The sequence below is a fragment of the Marmota monax genome, unplaced genomic scaffold (assembly GCF_021218885.2).
Source record: "Marmota monax isolate L192 unplaced genomic scaffold, Marmota_monax_Labrador192_F-V1.1 WCK01_AAM20220418_F8-fsc00118, whole genome shotgun sequence".
NCBI lineage: Eukaryota > Metazoa > Chordata > Mammalia > Rodentia > Sciuridae > Marmota > Marmota monax.
Genome location: NW_026695231.1, coordinates 1,530,001 through 1,548,552, shown reverse-complemented (window position 1 = coordinate 1,548,552; position 18,552 = coordinate 1,530,001). Strand labels below are relative to the sequence as shown.

The 18,552-nt window shown below is 42.6% G+C and overlaps 1 protein-coding gene across 11 annotated transcripts in view; it reads right to left on the bottom strand.

Moving 5' to 3' along the window:
- Prox1 (prospero homeobox 1) overlaps window positions 1-18,552 on the bottom strand; it is a 59,891-nt gene that overhangs the window by 12,061 nt on the left and 29,278 nt on the right. The gene's annotated exons all lie outside the window — the stretch shown is intronic.

The window sequence follows — 18,552 nt, the reverse complement described above, 5'->3', positions numbered from 1 at the left end:
GAAATATGGTCACAAGATGCTATGACTAAGGGTCTTCCTTTGCAATCATGCATGCATTTATCCTGTGTGGACAGCCGGGAACTAAGTGGCCCTTCAGAAGACAAGAAATGGTGTGGGATGCTAACACAGTGAATTGTGGGATTCTATTCCAATGCCCTCTTTGTTGCAGGGGAGGATCAATTGGGAAAGTAAACACGAATGTGCTTTGGAAAGCATAAAATATCCAAACATAAGGAGGTGGTTTGAACCTTTAAAAAGGAGTCCTAATTCCTGAGAAGCATCTCACTGTGATTAATAAATATGTGCAAAGCATTGTTTTGAGAGATGCATTGGGGAATGTTTGCTTTTTATTGGCTGAATCAACAAACTGAGAAAAGTTGCTGTGTTTCCTAAATTTGAGTTTGTTCCTTTCATAATTATGACTCAAATTCCTGTTTTCCACACTGTGGTAGCTGAATGGATGCATGTACTTCCCTGCGAAGGCCCGTTTTAAAACAATCCTGAGAGATTAGGTTGTGTGTATTAAACTCTGAGCACCATGGTCAAAGAGCAAGGTGTTATATTTAGAGTTCCCACCAAATGGCTCCATGGTATTTGTATTTTATTAGGATGCTCTAACCTATGTTTGGAGGGACTGGCATTATCCAGGAGCGCTGGCTGTGAAGCTGCTACAGGGTGACACCAAATGAGGCAGAGGAAGATTCTTTGTCAACAACTGGATTTAGGACTAAAGTCTCTCTTCCTCTGATGCTCCAGGGGGCATTCAGCTTCCCGGGGACCTTAGAGGATTAAATTACTTTAAGACCCATGCAGTTTGGGGGCCCTGAGAGGGAGCCCATTTCCTAGTTACATGTTTTGCTACTTAAATATGTGAAGAGTAAATGCTTGTAGGAAGTGGCTCTATAGTTCAAGGCTGTCTTTAAAAAACACACACACACACACACAAAATGGTCTAAGCAGAGGAACACATGGCAATAACATTCTGTATCTTTTTTTTTTTTTTCCACAAAGCGTCAAAAGAACAATGTTCTGTTGAGCAAAATGCAGTAGCATTCTGTAAACATTAATTTAAGGAAATCAATAGACTCAGTGAGCTAAAGCCATATTGCAAGATAAACTGGCCAGCGTGCCACTTTGTCAAATAGATTTTCGTTTTCTCGGCTAGATAAAGACAGTTTCAAAATGGGGCAAACGTGTTGCAACCAAGGTTTGAAAAGTATGTGGCCTTCAAACAGTCTGCCTGTTCCTACTACAAAGCTGAATAAACATACTTTAAAAATGATAAGATTGCTTTAGAATTGATTTGGCTTTCAAATTTTATATATAGTAGATGGCTTGGTGGTCTCCCAGGAAAAGAATACAACAAAATAAGTGTGCATTCAGAATAGAAAATGCACTTAGGAGAAAGGGGTTAAATTGTCTTGAGAGACAGAGAGCTTTGGGAGCAGTTTCAGTGGATGTTTGACTTTAAAAAAAAGAAAGGAAGAAAGAAATCTTTATTCATGCTGACCTGATGGGCAACAGGCCTTCTTGCCAAAATCCAAAAGCCAAACTCTCCAGTGAGTTTGGGATCAGAGGTTTCAGCTGGTGGAAGCTGCTCAGGTTCTGTACTCACCAGGCAGTGGCATGTGGGTGTGCGAGGGGGTGTGGGGATGGGGGCAGAAAACCCAGGCAAGGGCTGGGGAAAGAGCTGCAGCAACAATCCACCCAGGAGCCTCAGAATGTCCCTCAGCCAGACTGAAAGAGCCATGAAGATAATCAGAAAAAGTGGCAAAAGGAAAGCCTGCCTCCTGCTTTGTCACCACAGTGAGGACCTACGTGGAGTTTGTGGCAGTACTCATCCAAGTTAGGCGGCCTAACCTCCTCCAACACCATTCCAGCCCTTATAAATGCCGGTAGAATAGCAACCAGATATGACATGGTGGAAATGACCCGCTGGAGGAAATGTAATAAAAGGTATGAACAGTCACATGGAAACTGCCGAGGAGGGAGGTTAAGGATCTATCTCAAATGGACAGTGGAACTCCATGGAGAAGAATCACAGGAACTGGACTTTGGTCTGCAGTGTGGGGAGCAGGGGTGGCCATTGGCCATGCCTCTCCCCTGGACATCATTGAGAACAGCATGAAGGAAGAGCAGAGACACCACCCTGAATCTTTGTTTTCTCACCTGAATTCGAGTCTTTATCTTATAAAAATAGGTATTTAGAAAATAGAGCTCACAATAAAATTTCTAGACCTTTAAGATGTTGATAACATACCTCTTACTAAAAATTTCATTTAATTATCAACGGTATGCTAGAGTTGAGTATTTTTTAAAAAAATTTTTTAGTTGTACATAACACAATACCTTTATTTTATTTATTTATGTGGTGCTAAGGATCGAACCCAGCACCTCACACATGCAAGGCAAGCTCTCTACTGTTGAGCCACAACCCCAGCCCCCAAGAGTTGAGTATTTTGGATGGCTGTGACTTTTAGGTAGGAGAAAAGAACATCTTAACATCTTCTACACTACTCATTAATAAACTGTGTATACATTTTAAATGATGCAAATATTCCATCATCAACTCGGCATGCAGATACGAAAAAATAAATAAAACCATCTTTTACATAGTCCCTGAAAAGGTGGTCACTTGCTGGGAACAGAATGACAAGTGACTGTGAGAGTTTGTCAATATTATGTTGTGGGGCTGAAATTTGGTTCAGTAAATATGCTTTCAGTAGCTAGTTGACTTGCTCAGGCATGCAAGTCTTGGTGTCCTATGTGTTAGGAATAACGATTGTCACGTTGTTTGATCTAGAGTAAATTTTTCTTCCTTCTCAAACTCTGCCTATCTCAAACAATGACTCCAAGTTTAAACAAATGAAATAAAACAAAAGCAAAATACAAGAAAACTGGGTGTGGTGGTGCCTGCCTACAATCCCAGCAATTTGGGAGGCTGAGGCAGTAGGATCCCAAGTTTGAGGCCAGCCTCAGAAATATTGAGAGACTAGCAAAAGAAACAATAAGAGAGGTAAATAGGGAGCCTACACCCTGGGAACAAATCTTTACTCCTCACACTTCAGATAGAGCCCTAATATCCAGAGTATACAAAGAACTCAAAAAATTAGATAATAAGAGAACAAACAACCCAATCAACAAATGGGCCAAGGACCTGAACAGACACTTCTCAGAGGAGGACATACAGTCAATCAACAAGTACATGAAAAAATGCTCAACATCTCTAGCTGTCAGAGAAATGCAAATCAAAACCACCCTAAGATACCATCTCACTCCAGTAAGATTGGCAGCCATTATGAAGTCAAACAACAACAAGTGCTGGCGAGGATGTGGGGAAAAGGGTACACTTGTACATTGCTGGTGGGACTGCAGATTGGTGCAGCCAATTTGGAAAGCAGTATGGAGATTTCTTGGAAAGCTGGGAATGGAGCCACCATTTGACCCAGCTATTCCCCTTCTTGGTCTATTCCCTAAAGACCTAAAAAGAGCATGCTACAGGGACACTGCTACATCGATGTTCATAGCAGCACAGTTCACAATAGCAAGACTGTGGAACCAACCTAGATGCCCTTCAATAGACGAATGGATAAAAAAATGTGGCATTTATACACAATGGAGTATTACTCTGCATTAAAAAATGACAAAATCATAGAATTTACAGGGAAATGGATGGCATTAGAGCAGATTATGCTAAGTGAAGCTAGCCAATCCCTAAAAAACAAATGCCAAATGTCTTCTTTGATATAAGGAGAGTAACTAAGATAAGAGTAGGGATGAAGAGCAGGAGAAGAAGATTAACATTTAACAGGGATGAGAGGTGGGAGGGAAAGGGAGAGAGAAGGGAAATTGCATGGTAATGGAAGGAGACCCTCAGGGTTATACAGTGGAGGGGGTAGAGAGAGAGGAGGGGAGGGGAGGGGAGAGGTGGGGAGGGGGGAGGGGGGAGGATGGGAAAGGCAGCAGAGCACAACAGACACTAGTATGGCAATATGTAAATCAATGGATGTGTAACTGATGTGATTCTGCAATCTGTGTATGGGGTGAAGGTGGGAGTTCATAACCCACTTGAATCAAAGTGTGGAATATGATATGTCAAGAAATTTGTAATGTTTTGAACAACCCACAATAAAAAATAAAAAAAAAAAATAAAAAAGAAATATTGAGAGACTTTCAGCAACTTAGTGGGACACTGAGTCTCAAAAAGAAAACCTAAAAAGGGCTTGGGATGTACTCAGTAGTAAAGCAACCCTGAGTTCAATCCCCAGTACCAAATCAATCAATCAATCAATCAATAAACAGACAAACAAATAAATAAATAAATGGTAAAGCACCAAAACTAAAACCTAACACCTCCTTCCCTTTCCCAAAGATACTGTAAGATCTTAGACAAGATCCATAGAACTCTAAGATCTTATAAAGAACTGGAAGTGCACTGCTGGAACTGTACACCTGTTAGGCTGTTGAAGTAAGAGCTAGACCAAAACAATTGTACCAAACCAAACCAAACCAAACAAAAAACAAAAAAGAAAACCTTATAGAAGGCTAGGTGCAGTGCACTCCTATAATCCTAGTGACTGGAGAGGCTGAGGCAGGAGATTCACAAGTTCAAAGCCATCCTCTGTAACTTAGTGAGGCCCTAAGCAACTTAGAAAAATAAAAAGGGTTGAGGACAGGATGTGGCTCAGTGATTAAGTACCTTGATACAAAAAAAACCCAAAAAACCCAAAAACAAAAACAACAACAATAACAACAAAAACCCCATAGACATTTGGAACTTCAGAAATAGAAGGGGTCTCAGAAAGTTCATGATCCACGAGAGAGAATCAACCTTCAGCCAGGGCTCAGTAATCTTCGTCTGTAAAGGGCTAGATAATAACTGTATAGGCTTCATGGGACATATTTGATCTCAGTTGCATATTCTTATTTTTCTTTTTTACAACTGCTTAAAAATGTAAACGCAGCTGGGTGTGGTGTGCCCACCTGTAGTCCCAGTTACTCTGGAGACTGAGGACTGCAAATTCAAGGCCAGTGTAAGTAACTTTGTGAGATCCTAGCTCAAATAAAAAAATACAAAAAAAAAAGAGAGAGAGAGAGAGAGAGAGAGAGGGCTGGTGTGTAGCTCAGGGGTAGAAAACTTATGCCTGCAGCCCTGGTTTCCATCCCCAGAACAAAAAAAAATATATATATATAAAATATTTAAATATATATATATGCCACTCTTAGCAAGGTTCATGAAAACAGACAGAGGGTCAGATCTGGCCTGCAGGCCACAGTTTGCCAAATCCTGCACTTAGCCAAACTTAAGGGCTACCAGTGTTTCTAAAAGCCTAATGTTCTTTCATTCTGTACTAATCCTGTGTGCCTCACTGGGTCAGCACACCAGTTGTTCTTGTGGGGGAGCCTGGATTGACTCACCCGAATTCAACCTGCAATGTCATGCCATTTTTCAGATGCAGTTAAGGCTGCCCCTGTCAATGGGAATAGAGTAAATAAACCACGCACACAGATAGCCAGGGATGGGAAGACTTCAATTTTGCCTTGCTTTGCTTAGGAACCTTTCATTGGAAGTTTTTGTACCATTAAATATTTAAATGTGCCAAATAGAAAAATCTATCCATGCTTCATGACACATCTAACCAATCAGCTCCATACATAGCTAGGAAAATAAACACTGCAGCCAGTGCACTAGTGGCTCTGTGGTCCTAATAGACTTCCCATCAAGACAGCCCAGAAATTACTGAGTTCAAGACAAGCTGATAGTGTTTGAAATTCATCTTTTGCTACAATTACCAGGTAAGGTGTTGAAATAAATAGGGCCAAGCTTGGTACCATTCTTAGATGGGAGATTATCCAAAAACAACATGGCATGAATACTCCAATATTGCATGAAGGGAAGCTGGGGCACAGATAATCCACAGTTACTCCTGTTTCGATGGAGAATGCATTACGTGATTGTTTTCTGCAGCAGCTTTCCCTTCATAATTAAACCTTGCTTAGGCCAATATTAAAACAGGTCTGCGTGCCTTGTATTCTTGTGGATGGAGCAATATGAACAAGGAGACTAGGGAGAAGCCGTTAGGAGGTGGGGCCCAGGCAGGACAATGAGGACAGCATTGCTCATAGTAAGCATCATAAAAAGCCCTTGTGATATGGATGCCAATCAAAGAGAGCTTCAGAGAGCACCAGATCATGGGGGATCTTGACACTTTGCTGGTCATAGCCTATGACACCCCAAATAAACTCTGGATCATTTTGAAGAAAGGACAGGATGATCAATCTCAATGCAATCCCTTGGTTTTGACTGTAAGATTTTTAGTCTGTTAGAGAAATTTTGTTTTGGGTTTCTAAGGAATTCTGCTAATCTCTCCTCTGCAATCACCCTTTGCAAAATTCTCCAAATTTGTGGATTCTGTATGAACAGATTCAGCCACCAGAAGATCAAAACTATTTGAAAACAATTTTTCATCTGTACTGAACATGTGCATACTTTTTCTCATTATTCCCTAAACAATACAACAATTATTTACATGATATTTACATTGTGTTAGGTATTATGCATAATTTAGAGATGATTTAAAATAAACAGGAGCATGTGCGTAGATTATATGTAATCTATGATATATGATGACATTTTATATAAGGGACTTGGGCATCTGTGGATTTTGGCACTGGGGTGGTCCTGGTACCAATTTCCCCACCAATATAGAGAGATGACTGTGTTTTTAAAGCTACATAAGAACTTCTGAAGGGTTTTTGAAATCACATTTTTCAAGAAAGGTAAATAGTTTGGAAAGGCAAAGGGATTCCAGAATGGCCTCAGGGGCATTGGGAAGCTATGAGACCCCTCCCAACAGCTAAGGGGACTTGGGTAATGTTTGGTGTGGGGATGGGTCTTAGAGTGCTGTCAATACCAAGGGCTGGCCCTACTCCTTCAGGTCACTGAAAACGATCAATCTTTGAAGATAGTCTCTATATTCAAGGAAAAGCAGTGGCCTTGAAACCTCAGCCTTTCATCTTCTTCCACCTACTCCAGCACCAGGTCATTTCTCTGCTACCTCCACCCCCTTCTCCGCCACCCTCCTTGTTTCCAGTCACCTTTAGTACCAGATTTTAATTAAAAGTGTTAAGGTAACTTTAGGAACAACAACAACAACAACAACAAAATACAGAAGTTGGCTGCAGTAACCACAAGAAATATGAAAAATACATATTGAAATGATTTGTCCAAGGATTTGATATATACCCACCACAAACTATGCTTACAACCCCTGCCCCCACCCCCACCCCCCCCAAAATGGAAGAGACTTTTAAAGTCTAGATTACTACCATTGGGAATACTTAAATTAAGGGAAAGAAAGTTCCCAACCAAGCCTAGAAGTGAAGATAGTTATGTTCTCTCAAACAGCTGACTGAGATGCTAAGTGTCATAGATTAATGCAGATTGCCATGTGGAGGTGTGGCCCACGTGAAAAGCTAGGGACATGTACACAGATGAGCTCTCTTAGCTTATTCACATCTGAACCACCTCTGAGAAATCCCACAAGTGCAAGGGCCCCACCGATACAGTTCACCTCCTCCGAATGGCCACGCCACGGAAATAAAAAGTGAACAGCAAGTATAATGACAAGTGCTCATTTAGTCAATAAATTGTTTATGAATTTGAAAAATTAGTCTCTGTAATCCCAGGAAGGGAGTCTCCCTGTCTCCCAGGGCACTGTTGAGATTTAGATCTGCAAAGAGGGCTTTGGGAGGAACCGACAATGGGCCCCCTGGAGATTTCTACTGAGATAATTAAGCTGCAGCAGAGTCACCAGGGTAGAAGTGGCCCCACATGGATGCCATCTGGATTCCCAGGGCCTCCACACTCATGGCACACAGCTCTGCATCGTGACCAGGACTTGAGAGACTTCCCTGAGAGAATTTAGGATGTCCTCTGTCTTCGAGTGACAGCATTTCAGGGCCAGAACAAGGCTCATAATCCTTTCCAGGTAAGCCAATTAGAGTCAGTGAGGCAGGTGTGGCCAGAGGCAGACCCTGCAGGACAGTGTCCCCCACCCCCAATTCCCTGCTGCTCTTCTCATCTGGAACGGAGGACTCCAGAACTCCCTAACAGTTGCAGGCTGGCATCACCTTCATTGTCATACTTGGGGCTGGAGAAACCATAAACTCTATTTTAAACCAGTTTGGTATTCAATATCTGTCCCAATTCTGATCAGAGCTCCCCACTGGCCCGTTTATTTTTCGATTGAGAGTCAGCAAGAGATGACACCATAGTTGGGCTTCTGGTGAGGTGGCAGCAACAAGGTTACAATAACCTGGCCCCATACGCAAATAAAAGTGAATGCTTGCTAGGTGTGGCAGCACATGCCTGTGATCCCTGTGGCTGGGGAGGCTGAAACAGGAGGATCACAAGTTTGAGGTCAGCCTCAAGAACTTAGTGAGGCCCTAAACAACTTAGCAAGACCCTGTCTCAAAATAAAAATTAGAAAGGGATGAGAACGTGGCTCAGTGGTTAAACACCTCTAGATTCAAACCTAGCAACAACAACAACAAATGAATGTATATATAGTATTTACTTTGTGCTAATAAATTCATGTAGGTTAGTTTGATTCTTATAAATTCTATGAGATAGGTACTATTATGTCCCCTCCTTTACAGATGAGGAAACTGAGGTACAGAGATGGCAAAGATATTTGCTCAACTTTCACTGCTTTTAGAAAGTGGCAGAGCTGGGACTTGATCTTGACTTGATGGGTTTTAGCCTCGGTGTTCTTAAATTCTACACTAGGATTGGTCTAGGGCCACTGACAGTGAACTATTCCCCAGAGCATTTTTTATTTTTAAGATTTCAAGGTGATGTCTGTATCTAAAGTAATGTTTACTAGCCAGAAACAGTGTGCACGCCCTTCATCCCAGCAACTCAGAAGGCTGAGGCAGGAGGATGGCAAGTTCAAGGCCAGCCTGGGCAATTTAGCAAAATGACCCCTCATGGGATCATTTTAACCAATAAGTGCTACTGAAAAAGCCACTCAAGAAATCCAGCATCTGAGAACAAATTTGTAGAGCAAACAAAAAAAGTTTCACTGGGTTGCCCATGAGACACAGTCACCAAACTGGCTCAGCCATATATACCAGGACTTCTGCCCACGGTTTAGCAACTGTAACTATCCCTCGGAGTAGCACAGGCCAGAAGCACATTAAGGAGGGAGCTAAAATGATCAGGGGCAGCCCACTTACTGTGTGAGATTAGGCTTTTAAAAAGGATTAGAGCTCCTTAATCTGGAGAGATGAAGATTAAGGGGCAGTAATGATCAAAGTCTATGAAATCAGAAAGGAAATGGAGAATATGGCCACAACCCCATCCACAAATCCCAGGATATTATAACAAGGGATATCCCTGTGGAGTTCCAGGGGAATCACTTCAAGAGCCATAAAAAGAAGGTACTATTTTCACAGCAGGTAATAAATTTAGAGAATTATTATCTTGAGGAGTGGTATATTCTGAGAACAGGGTTAAGTGTAAAAAAAGGTTTAAACAAACCCATGAGTGATAAAACCATAATGACCCAACACTGGAGGCTAGGAACATTCTGGATATATTTGAAAACCAGTCAATCAACGATGGATACTAGTCTCTCCCCAAATGCTCCCTGCCAGGGCTGATATGGAGCCGGGAGGGGACCACTGCTCTGACCACCTCTCTCCTTACTGTCTTCAGCTATGTTGCTCATAAATACTTGGAACAGGGCTCATGTATATTCTTGGGTCTATTTTTAAAATGTATATCAGGAAATCTTAGGAACCTGGTACAATAGAACCAACTCATTCTTCAGAGGAAGGTTTTCTGTGTTCTTTTTTTTTCTTTCTTTCTTCCTTCCTTTAAAAAAAAAAAAATTCCTTGCCAGGGTCTTTGTCCTTGATCCCCATATAAAAATATGAACTCACTCCCTTAACTATACTTCCAAACTAAAATCTTATATTGCACTCAGACACTTTATAAAACATGCTCCAATAGTTAGGGGATTAAAACCGGTTAAACTCTCTACTGGGGAAGCTTCTCATCCCACACTAACACAGAATAATTAATTCAAATTTAAGGGGAAATTAAACATACCAATTATGTAGTACCCATCACAGCCCAAGATATTAAGCTCTAAAATTGACGACGGTTATTGTAGGAGCCAGAACACCTGAACAGAATCTGCAGCTCTGGTAAATATATAGAATAAAACTGGGGAGAGGGGAATCTTTCAGTTCTTTTCCGAAACAGCCAAGAGTTGATTAGATATCTCCTAGTAGTGTGGAGATTGGGGAGGCTATGGCAGCAGGAAGAGGGGGCGGTGGATTTCGGTAGAGGGTAGAGAGGAGAGGAAGATGCCATTTAGAGAAAAGGAACCTTCAGAGGATTCTAGCCTGCACAGCAAGGCATAATGGATGTTGCCCATACTCACATTGTAAACTGCTCTCAGAAAATTGGTAAAATCTGGCCATGTGCAGGAGCCAGTAAAGAAGGAAAGAGGGAGTGGGAGAAAGAGGTGGGGATGGAGGAGAAAGGCAGAAACAACATCCGACACCATCATCAGCCAAGTACCTATCACTTGGTACATTTTCAAATTGCAAGTTTTTGAAAACCTGAGTCCTCGTGGTGGGGAGCTATTCAAAGTCACTGTTCATGTGGGAAATGGAAACCTAGGAGAGGTGGAGAGGGCCAGTGATAGGCTCAGGGTAGAGAGCACAGACTTCAGAGTGATTTGGGCAAGAAAACTGGGACATCTGGAGTTCAGAAGTCGAGGAAAAATGGGGGAAGAACTAGGAAGATGAATACATGATCATCAGGCACACAAAAGAACGGAGCAAAAGGAAGGCTGGATTTGGGCACTCGCGTCTGGCAAGGAGGCCAGCAGCAGGGCTAATGAAGCATTTGCGGTGTGGGACGTTTGCCAGCGCAACAAAGAAGATGTGCTTGGGCTCTGCAGATGTGCCAGGGCCCCCAGAGCAAAATAATGACATAATCACCATCAGTGTCACAGACCAGACTGTACACAAGGTGACAGGGGAGGGGAAGCCTGTAATACACACGCAGGGAGGACTTGCCATGGCCCACAAGGGCTGCGGCCCTGAGGGCTGGGGTGCCTGCCCGCGGCCCCACCCCCGACAGACCTGGGATCTATGTCTTCAAGCCCCAGGTGAGGCGACTGCTCATCTCTGTTGGGTGTTCGACCCAATTCCAGCTACTCTTAACGAGGCCACAGAAATGGGAAAAGCTTCAGAGGGATCTGCACTGGATGGTTAGGGGCTGAAGAAAGCCGATCGAGGAGAGAGGGGGCCACAGGGAGTTTCTGTGAGTCCAACTCGCCAGTCTTTGCAACTGCCATGAACTGGACCCTCGCCACGTGCTTTTTTAAGGGTGCCAACGTTTCTTTTATACTGTACGGAAATGCAAGCAATATTTTGGGGAGCCTGGGTGGGTGGGGGAGGGGACACAAATGAGCAATAAATGGGCCACCTCAAAAGGAGCGCAGAAGCAATGGCAAGGCTTGAGACAGCCGCCCCTGCTCATTTTAAACAAGGTCTCCCAGCAGGGCCCATCACCTGCCCATGGCTTTTCCTCAGTAAGGTGGGTGTGTTAGTACAGCTGTCTGGCTTTTAAGTGACTTTTGTCAGTTTGAAAGTGAAAGTCTGTTTGAGGAGCTGAAAGAACAATAGCTCCGGAGCCCGGAAGAAGAGCTCCAAGCACAAAGGACTTGGCTACACTAGTGTCCCTTTTCATTGCTTCTCATGAAAGATTCATAAGAATAACTTTAATTTTTTATGACCCCCTTTTTGGTATGACTATATTAGTTGTGTCAACTTCCACATTCAGGTTCTCTTTAAATACCAAAAGGTCTGTTGTGAAATTGTTTTCAAAGAGCACTGGGGACAGAGTCGATTGTGGCCATCCTGCTGGTCCCTCCTCCAAAAGAAATCGCTATCAGGGACACAGATTTCCTTTAAATAGGGTTCCCTTCAGCCTTGAAGCTGCCATGAGCAGCGACAGGGCAGTTATTTTAAACCTTACTAATTTGCCAGTTCAACTGCTCCTCGGAAGAACGATTATATTTGTTTTTCTTGGCTTCACCCTATTTAACCCATACAGTAGTATAATGATCATTAATAGACAATCCTCCTTTCCCGATACTTCTCCAGTGGCTGTCTCCACACTGTATCTTTATTTTGTGTCTCAGCCAAAAAAAAATGGGAGGGGGTGGGGGGTGGGGGACAGATTGTATTTGTTTTATGTCATTACCAAATATTATTGAAGATTGGTTTAAGGCAATCCTTGAAGGCAAAACCATAATCTACTTTGAAGAATTGAACTCTGATGCTTCACCAAATCGAATCTTTGCAAAAAATATTTCCTGTTGCAAATTTACATTGATGGATTGAGGGGAAATGAGTGATCATGAACATTTCTGCCCTATGAATGACAAAGAACCAAACAGCTAAAGTTACATACCATCTTGGGGTGGGGGTGGGAGTGGGGTTGGAAGGAATGAGAAAATTTGATTTAAAATGTTATCTGCCACTGCCAAAAGAGACCTGCAACTTCCAGCAAGCTTTGGTTTTGCTAAATAAGTTGGTTGAATCCAGATGAAATAAACAGGCTCAATTTCAATAGGTTGTTCAAACTTCTTCAGACATTTAATCCGGGATGGGCTGAACACAATGATCACATCCCCCTGAAAGCTCTAGCCACCAGCAGCGGCTTCCAGAAGGGAACTTGTGCTCTCTCTCCTATTGATAACCCTTTGTGGGACGAAGAAAAAGAGGCGAGGCAAGGAGAGCTGAATGTCAGACAATAGACATCGCTCCACACACTGCTTCTGAACTTTCCTCATCTCTGAAGGACAATTAATTATGAAGGCCTTAGGGGTAGGTCGAAGCAAGGGAAAACCCACTGTGGTCCCAGCACCCCAGCCGCCGCCTCTGTGTTTGCTAAATGCTTCGCCTGTTGGGGTACAGCCACCGAGAGAGCCAATAGATCATTGGGGGGGGGGGGTGCGGGAGGTGAGGGAGGAAAGCAAAAGATTTTTTTGTGTGTGCGCCTGCCCTTGTATAATTCTATTCTCACTGTGAACTCATCCATACACAAAACACAAGGACAATTTTTTTTTTTTTTTTAAAGAGAGAAAAGCCACAGGGTAGGTTACAGTCAGAAACGGGCTCTCCAGTGGTGTGTTAAAAAGGATGGTCTTTTCACCAAATCATTTCACAGAGGCAAAACAGACAAACACAAAGAGTTGAGACTTTTTCTCCTACATTAAATGGAGTAACTGATAAGGTCAGACATATGATACCTAAAGACACGAATCTGTGAACTCTTGAAGTCAAAGGGCCTCTCTGTGCCGAGGAACAATCTTTCAAAGGAAATAGATCATAGAACTCCACTGAACCCCCTTTAAACTTTATGAAGCAGGAGGAGAAAAAGCTCTAAGTAGGGAAGCTTGACAGAAGAGCCTTGAACTATTTTCTGAAGGAAAGATGAGACCCTCCCTAGGCTGCCACAAAACATCTTTTTTTTTTTTCTAAAGGCTCCTCTGAACTTTGATATGTGCCAAGACACTGCTATTGAAAGCTGTATAATTATGTGCTATAGCCACTGTAGAAAATGCTTTGTTCACCCCAACAAAGGACAATAAGCAAAGTAAAGCGACATTACGCTGTATCTTTTTCTTTAAGAATGTTGAGAAAGGTCATGGAATGCTATAACTAATAAAGCTGTTGAGTAAGGAGGTTTTAAAGTTGATCTTACTGTGCTTGAATGTAACCCAATGACAAAAAAGACACAGGGAGCTAAAAATGCAATGACATTACCAAATAGATGATAAATCAATGGGCCCGCTTCATTATACTGATGAACACCTTGAATCTCAAAAGGACAACGGTAAAGAAATGGAGCCTCGTGCCGCTCAGGGTGCTCTCTCCCCCCAACCCCCAGTCCCACTCCCAGCCTGCTGCTGCTGGTCCTGTCCTCTCCTTCAATTCCAGGCAATCATTCTGCTCAAGGAATATGTTCCCAGACAGCCATGTGTGTACATATATTTAGAGAACATTCATTTAGTCTCTTAAAAGATCAATTTGGCTTGTCAATGGTGGGACTGGCAAGGGAAGAAATGGTAAGTGTTCCTTTTCCTCCTCACCACCCACTAAGAGTGCGTTGTGTGATCATTTAAACGGCTCAGCAGCTTCGAGGCCAAAAGACAGCAACAGCAGTAAAAGGTTTTCACTCATGTGCCAGTTTGCCAAATGATCACTCATATTTAAGTATCTATTTGGAGCAGAGGGAAGCGCTTCCTAAATCCACCTGTCCTCATTCTTCTTTAAAGAGATGACAGTGTGAATGAAAGACTTCCAAAGATATTAAATCTTCTTAAACATGGGCGTGGTTGAAAGTGGAGTGGGCTGGCAAGAGGAGCATGTTGAGGGGAACAGGTTGAGTGAGCACATGCGTTGGTGGGTGCAGGGGAGCCCAGACGGGGTGCCTCTCTTATTTTCTGTGATCAAGAAGAAAGTGAGAAAATGCACCCATGTAGAGGTCCGCAGAAGTACCCCTTCTTGCCTATGCCACCTAGAAAAATGTCAAACCCACTAGGCTCTGTGATGGAGTCTCTGCGATGGAGCCCCTGCTCGGTAAGATGCTATTTCTATCAGGACCTTAGGAAATGGCATTTACAAAGCCAGTAAGGAATGAATCAAGTTCCCCATCCTATTTCATTTCTGAATCTTACACTCAAGACACCTAGGCCTTTAGTGGGGGCAAAGGAGATTAGTCACTCTTCCTGGAACTTAGACTCCGCCTACAGGTAAATGACTAGCCACCAAGGGACCCAAGAGGGACCCTGCTTTTCTTGGGGGGGGGGTACAGTTACCTCATGGTATCCCAGACTGAGAAAATGTGCTCCATGCACCCCGATGAAGGTATCTATTGCACCCTTCTCAACATACACTCAACTGTTTCCCCAAACCCTTAACCTCTGGATCATTCTACCTCTTTTAACTGCCCCATAGGAAGTGGCCAGCCTGGTTAATGCTGTCAAACCTAAGGTCTTTGGGCTCCTTCAATAGTGCAACGAATCTTGTGAGTTACACACATCAGTTGCCTTAGTTGAGAGTTTCTTGCAAAACAGGTAAACTGGCTGCACCATTATTACCTTCCTTCCCGGCTACAGTTGTGAGAGAGGGAAAAAAAAAAAGCAATAAAATCCAACTCATATGCCCCTAAAGTAAGAAGTATCAATTTGATTTAAAAACTGGGAAGGAATGCCAAACCTGCTTTCCCTCCCCATAAAAAAAAAAAAAAAAAAGAAAGAAAAAAAATTTTTTTGGAAGCTCTTCAAAGTGAAGTGAGAATGAAGCATGGAAATATATACCATAACACCTGGAAAGACAAATTTATTGTTGCCAATCTCATTAAACGCGAGAGGCAGGAGTGAAAGATGCAGCCCGTAATGGAACACCCCTTCCCTGAACACCTTTGCAAACTCATGTTCAGCAGTGAGCCACCCCCATCCTGTGCAATGTAGCCAACTTGCCTCCTTTTAGCACAAACGAAAAGGGTAGTCCGTTTTTTGTTTCCCCTTTGGTGTCTTCTTCCACATCCCCTGGGTCATCTCAAGCTCTCACCACCCTAAGTCTGGATGCCGTGCCAAGAATCTTGGCAATTGTGTAAACTGATACAAAAGACAGAGCAAGCTCTCCTGTCACTTAGAAGGTCCTGACTCATAAAGGCCAGGAAATGCAGGGTCCAGAAGAGGAGAGAGATGCAAGCCACTCCTTCTTTGCCAGCGATAAACCTTCCCCATCTGCTTTATTTTCCTATAGGCCAGGGGTCAGCAACCCCTCCAGCCCAGAGGGCCATCAGCAGCAGGGACCAGAGGGGGATGGTGCTGAGCAGTGACAGAGGTGCCACAGAAAGTCAAGACACAAGCTGAGAGGAAGCAGAAAGCTGAGAAGAGACAAGGAGGACAGAAGAGAAAGAAAAAGTTCTGGTGAAGGAGGAAAAATCAGATTCTCCTCAAACCTCTTCTCTCTTCCCACCTTTATTGGTTCTACCCATTTCGAACAACTTCAAAACAGAGCTCAGGGGTAGAGTGCTTGCCTAGCAAAAAGCCCTGGTTTCCATTCCCAGGACTGCAAAAAACAAATGGTAAGGCTTTAGGCAGGTTGAAAGGTTTCTATTAGTGTCTATGTCCTTATTATTGCCCACATTAAATAAGTTACTATTGTTGAAATGCTGTAAGGAATGCCAGGGACATTAGTAAACACTCAGTAAATGTTAGCTATTTTATAATTGCTATAAATAACTGATTGAGAAACTTAAAAACACAATTCATACAATATTTTGTTATTTGACCAGCTAATAATACTCAGGAGGGTTAATCTATTCCTTTGCACTGACTGGTTCTTTGGTCATTGTGTAAACATTGACTTCAGTCTCTCTACCACATTTGGTCTCTGCTTAAAATTAAAACACACACACACACACACACAAAAAAAAAACAAACAAAAAAAAAAAAAAAACAAGGTATACAAGTCTCCACTCTACCATCCTCTTCACTTGCCTTACTGAAATTATGGGCTCATTTACCTTGATCTGAAGGGGAGAAACAGCAATGCAAATGTAGAACAGCACACACGCTATCAGTCGAGGTATTCAGCTCGAGGTGCCTGTACTACTTTTGGCTCGCAGCCATGACCCATGCTGGTGGAGCTACAGTGATAAGAACGGTGGCTTTTTAAGCATCTCACTTAAGAAGTGACCTCCATGCTCAAAGGCACAGAAAAGAAGGGATCCTCTTATCAGAAGCATTTTTAGTAAATGTGCTAAACTGAGTACTAAAGTAAAAACTATATGGTGATCGTGGGCTTCTATGTGGTGGTGCATCTGCATGTGAGTGTATGTGAGAGCTTGTGCATGGAGCAGACAGGGCACCATCCATGTTCCTGAGTCTTCCTTCCAACGTTTCTGGAAAGAGCCTGGTTTTTAGCAAAAGAGGAATTTAGGCCCAGAATAGTCCAATAACTTGCCCAAAGTCACGTGAGAAGTGACAAAATTCCTGCCCAGGCCTCATGCTCCTTGCAGTGAAGCAGTCTTAAAATAGACACTGCAGATAAAGGAGAGGTGGCCTGGCTGGAAGTGGATATGATTCACAAAGGGAGAAATATCAGATGTTAATCATATTAAAGGAGGATTTAGATGATGCTAAATGGAGCAGCTTGTTGGGTATCTCTTGATGCCATTGTCCCCTGTTTGTGTCATTTTGGTCCTTGTGCTGAGAGTAAGGGATTAAATTCCAACCAGGTAAGGTTTAAACAACCCCCACAAATCCTAATGTGCACTTTAAGGATTTGCTCCCTTGAGTACGTTATACAGCAGAAATGCAGAAATCATCTCATGAATCTTGGTCAAATCTTTTATGAAGCTTGATCTGTGCTTGCAGGTGAATATTTATGTCATAATATAATATAAATAATTCACTAGCACACAGTAGAAGTCTCTTAGCTTAAGGTTTAGATCAATAGACTTATCAGAAAGCGGTGGGGTGGGGAATAAAGCTCTTAATAAGATCTCTTTAAAATGTTTAGCCATAATCATGTTCTTCAGCTGTAGAAGAAATGTGCTTGTATTCTGTCATTATAGTAAAACATCTCTCGGTTACAACTGAGACTTGAAAGAGAGAGGTTTTAGGATAGTGAATCAGCACTCCAAGAGTCACTAATTTTAATGTGTTCAGCGAAAGAAAAACTTCATTGACAACATGTTTGGCAAGAAATATATTGGCTTTGGACAGAAAAGATACAGTGGTAACTTGCAGTATAATCATTTATACTTTCAAGGAAAAACTATGACTTCCCCATTGCTAAGTCTGCATACTTAGTTTTCTTTCTTTTCTTTCTCTCTCTTTCTTTTCTTCCTTCCTTCCTTCCTCCCTCCCTCTCTCTTTCCCTCCTTTCTTCCTTTCTTTCCTACTAGGGATTGAACCCAGGGGTGTTTTATCACTGAGCTACATCCCCAGCCTTTTTTATTCTGAAAAAGTTTCTTGTGAAATGCTGAGGCTGGCCTTGAACTGTGATCCTCCTTCCTCAGCCTTCCTAGTTGCTGAGATCACAGGTGTGTGCCATCTGCCCAGCATACTTGGTTCTTTATAAGCCACCATAACTGATGTGCACTTCCCAGAACTAAGGAGAAGAGCTGAAAAGGAATGGGCAAGCAGAGAGGGTACTGGTGATCAGTTCCCTTTATTGACAAGGCCAAATTGAGGTGTTCTCTTTGCTTTGAAATTAATAACATCCTGGATATTTCTAGTGATCTGTCTATAATGGGAAAGCAAGAATATTAACATAAGGTTCCTTAAGAGCAGATATGAAAAATTTCTATCTTTAGAATAGCACAGCATTTAGCCAGGATGATAGAAGAAATGAACCAATTTTGTCAAGCCACAGCCCATCCACTCTCCTAATTGAGGGTTCGACCTGCAGAACCCTTGTCACATTCCCATCTCCAACCAT